At 36.8% G+C, this 4,847-nt stretch overlaps 1 non-coding gene across 1 annotated transcript; it reads left to right on the forward strand.

The window, feature by feature from the left end:
* Positions 1-3,212: 3,212 nt before the first annotated feature.
* On the forward strand, positions 3,213-3,285 carry Trnak-cuu. Its single transcript has one exon. It is a non-coding gene; the product is annotated as a tRNA-Lys (tRNA).
* The last annotated feature ends 1,562 nt before the right edge of the window (positions 3,286-4,847 follow it).

Raw genomic sequence — 4,847 nt, forward strand, 5'->3', positions numbered from 1 at the left:
ACCTGACTGGAAAGCACTCAGTATACGAAATAAAAATTGCCCGGAAGCTTGTAGAAGACAATAGAATTGACACAAAGCGTAGCCTCCCTTGGACACAAGACCACTACATCACATCACACTCTGAGAAACAGGAGATTGCCACAAAGTACCTGCGTGAACAAGAGAGACAGTGACGCTCTTGTAATCCTAAGGTGCAACCGCATGTGTAGGCTATGTCATGTTTCTTTGGAAGACATCGTGCAAGTGATTAGCAGCTGTTCTAAAATGACATCACTGTACTACCTCCGTTCGTGGTACGATGTTGTTGCTAAAACAATTTACAATCCCATCCGCAAGAAAGACTGTCCTGAAATAAACAGAAAATCCCTCTATTATAGAAAACATTCACAAACACCAACTCAAGGAATACTGGTGGAATATTCCCATCAAAACTTCTGTCAAGAGTAAACATAACAGGCTGGATGTTGTTGTTTGGGACAAAGGGGCAAAGGTATGTACCATCATAGGGGTTAGCTGCCTTGCAAATATAAATATCCCTTTGAAAATCAAAGAAAAAGAGGATATCTATGGACAACTGCTTTGAAACCTCTGGCTTCGATATCCAAACTATGAATTCATATTCATACCAATAATAATTAGAGCACTAGATTTTGTTAGTAAATGGTTAAAGGAGGATCTGGATGAACTGGGATTTTCAGAAAGAGAAATCGACCAGCTAATTCGTACATTACAAGTGCAATCTGTGAGTGGAACAGTAAAAATATGCAAGTTCCAAATGTGAATTTGTTTGTGTTAACTACATCCCAAAGACGGAGCCTTGTATCTTTGTTGGAAACTGGCTCCCTCCTTAGTGGAAGATTTACAACAATCAAAAAATAGAAGCGCATACATGCAGTGTTTAGACTAAATTTGACATTTTATATGAAAATAAACGAAAACACAATACCCCATCGAAAAATAATTGTATTTAAAAATATTTCAAATAGATTGAGGCTGAGAGATGTGAGTTAACTCAAAGTAGCGGCCTTCAGCTTCCACCATGATCTCAAGATGTGTCTGGAACCCGACGCATGTCTTCTTCACTGTTTAAGAAGGTTTTCGAACACCTTCTTGATCTTGGCCATCAGTTCTGCCTTGGTTTTGCAGGAAGAGAGGTTGGTGTCTTTCTAAACTCCTGATCCATAGGGTTATAATCGGAAGAGTTGGGAGGCCAGAAGTTGGGGCTGTTGAAGTCGAAAATATTTTCAGACAACCACTTCTAATTCTTCCTGGAAGTATGGCAAGGAACCGAATCCTGCTGCAATACCAATGTTCGTCGAGCAGCAACCCTCTCTCGTCAAGGTTTGACCACAACCTCCAGCAGCTTCACATAGCCACCTGAATTGAGCCTGAAGTCTCGTTCAAAGATGTGGGGATGAATCCTGGCGTGCAGACGAAGACAGAACGCCTACTGTATCCCTGCCTTCTGGCCACGGTTTCCTTTTTCTCCATTACAGCTGTCCGTGTCAGAGCTTACAGTTTCTGCAATGTTTACGAAGCATTGAGCAGCAGTCATAACATCAGTATCTTTATACCCGGCGCTAATCATCATGATACAGCTAACTCTTTTCCAATATTCAGATGGCTTCTAGTCCTCCTCACCAGCTAACTTTTTCTTAACTACAAACTTTAATCTTTATGCTTTTCAGTGATCTTTGACTTCGTGAATGCATCAGAATATTCCTATATTTTTTCTACTCTAGACACAAGGCCTGAAATTTTGGGGGAGGGAGCTAGTCGATTAGATCGACTCCAGTACGCAACTGGTACTTAATTTATCGACCACGAAAGGATGAAAGGCAAAGTCGACCTCGGCAGAATTTGAGCTCAGAAGGTTAAGACAGAAAAAAACATCAAAATATTCCTGAAAAAGGAGACATAAACAAATTGTCAAATTTAGCCTAGATACCCTGTTCATGCATACATACATACATACATACATACATACATATACACGTGCAGACATACCCACACGTGCGCACACAACACACACATGCACTTATGTATGTGAAGGCACGTGCTTTAGTGATTAGAGTTTGCACTCAGACTCAAAAGATCGTAATTTTGATTCCCAGATTGGTGGTGGTGGTGGTGGCGGCGGTGGTGGTAGTGGTGGTGGTGGTGGTGCACCTAAATTTATATTCTGGGCTTCAGACGAAAAAGGCACTGAACTACAAACAGTGAAACCTGTTGACATTCTCAACCAAAAAGTCATCAGGCTGATGAGTGGAATATAATATCCCTTGCTTGGAAAATAAGAAAGGTTTAGCAACAGGAAAGCCACCAATCTGTAAAACAATGCTTTAGCAATATGCATTCGTTTAAATCAGTGTTTCTGAACCATTTTGTGCCTATGGACCCCTATGATTCCAATTTTATTCTACTGGACCTCCATAGCGATTCAATGTATATGAAAAAATCCTACTAGAGTGGCTTTGTGGTAAGAAGCTTACATCCCAACCACATGGTTCTGGGTTCAGTTCCACTGCATGGCACCTTAGGTTAGTGTCTTCTACTATAGCCTCAGGCCGACCAAAGCTTAGTGAGTGGATTTGGTAGACGGAAACTGAAAGAAGCCCATTTTGTGTATATTTATATATATATATATATATATATATATATATATTATATATATATATATATATATATAGTCAAATTTTATCGCAATTTGACTTGTTTATATATATATATATATGAGGATGGAAATGAATTTGTATAATTCTAATCCAGAAACGCACCCATAATTAATCGAAGACTGTTTGATTTCGTTATTTTTCCTCTTTTTACCTATGTGAGTTACAAATATTGTTATCTGTGGAGTCTTATCTGTAGTAAAAAGAAATAAGCTGTTTTTTGGCTTCTATTTCTAAATTTTCGGTATGTGGTGAAGCAACTTGTTGCTTAACCCTTAATTATATTTATATTTCATAAGCACCAGTATAGGAACAAGGATCATATAGCCGTAAACTGTGAATTTTTATCTCACTGCAGCAGAAGCACAACCAACAGCAGACCGAATGAGAAGGGGTAACAACATCAACTGTGATCCTGTAGTGATGGAATCAACTGCGTTGCCCCATTTATTTTAATCGCAATATATATAAGGAAAAATGGACGAGTCCACATAAAACTCATACATGCCATGTAACTAGCAATTTTTAATTATTTAAGCAGCCGGGCTAGCTCAGTCAGTAGAGCATGAGACTCTTAATCTTGGGGTCGTGGGTTCGAGCCCCACGTTAGGCGTACGTTTTTATTGAGTTACTTTTTAAGGCGGCGAGCTGGCAAACACGTTAGCACGTCGGGCGAAATGCTTAGCGGTATTTCGTCTGCCGTTACGTTGCGAGTTCAAATTCCGCCGAGGTCGACTTTACCTTTCATTCTTTCGGGGTCGATAAATTAAGTACCAGTTACGCACTGGGGTCGATGTAATCGACTTAATATCTATGTCTGTCCTTGTTTGTCTTCTCTATGTTTAGCCCCTTGTGGGTAATAAAGAAATAGGTATTTCGTCTACCGTTACGTTCTGAGTTCAAATTCTGCCGAAGTCGACTTTGCCTTTCATCCTTTCGGGGTCGATTAAATAAATACCAGTTACGCACTGGGGTCGATGCAATCGACTTAATCCCTTTGTCCGTCCTTGTTTGTTCCCCCTATGTTTAGCCCCTTGTGGGCAATAAAGAAATAAGTTTTTAATTATTTAGGGAAATGTACAGCATTCTAATTTCAATTCCTGCTACAGATTTCAATGCATTCCTTCCATGCAGGGTCAGTAAAACAAGTAGTAGTTGCCCAATATTGGAATTCAAACTGTCATTTCCACTTTGCAGACTTGTGCCATTATAAGAAATCAATATTTAAATTAATCTGTAAGCAAGCATGCTGTCCTAGATTCGTACACTACATCCTTTCTGAATATATTTACAGCATTGAGAAATATGAAAGACGCTCCATGTGTAAATGGGAAAACAATCTAGAGAACAAAAATATATATCAGATTTATTTATTTGGTTGTCTTATTTACAAAATGTGCCATTTATTTGAAAAAAGTAAAGATCGTGTAAAATAAAAAAAAATAGGCATTTATTGGAAAGATTAATATGTAGGAATACAGTTTAGTCTAGAATGAATATCTTTACAAGGTTTCTTTTCAACTGAACACTCGTTTTAGAAATGATTTGAGCTGTTGAAATAAACAGCTCCAAGGAATTAAAAAGCATGAACTCGAATGTTTACAACTGGAATGTATGTTTTTTTTCCTATTACCATTTTAAAATGTCAACTGAGATAAATATAATTTTTTTTTGTTTTATAAATGCCTTTATTTTTGTCTTTATGTATTCTTTATTTGTTTCTTTTTTTATTAGAATGATTATGTAAATTTTCAATACTGAAGTAAACAGATGCAAAAAAAAAAAAAAGAAAGTGAAAAACGAATGAGAAAAAGAAAACAAAATCTCACTTTCGTGAATTAATACCAGGCCACTCACATTTTCAGCTTGTACACTTCTTTTCTAAAAAAACAAGATGAAATAAAAAAAAGAAATTATTGAAAAAAAAAATTAAATTTATAAGAACTTCTCTGAATAAAGAATGTAGTTGTGATTTAGCTATTATCTATATGTTTTTGAAATGCTTCTGAATAAGATTTTTAAAGTTTTCAAAATTTATATGTACTAAAATAGAAAAAAGTAGGAATTGAGTAAACCCTTTGGATAAAAATTTCTATAAATGCTTTAAAATACAAATGTAAATAAGTTATTTCTGTCATCTCTACATAGACCTGTGGATGGCCATGCCGATAAGAT

This window comes from Octopus sinensis, linkage group LG9 (assembly GCF_006345805.1).
Source record: "Octopus sinensis linkage group LG9, ASM634580v1, whole genome shotgun sequence".
NCBI lineage: Eukaryota > Metazoa > Mollusca > Cephalopoda > Octopoda > Octopodidae > Octopus > Octopus sinensis.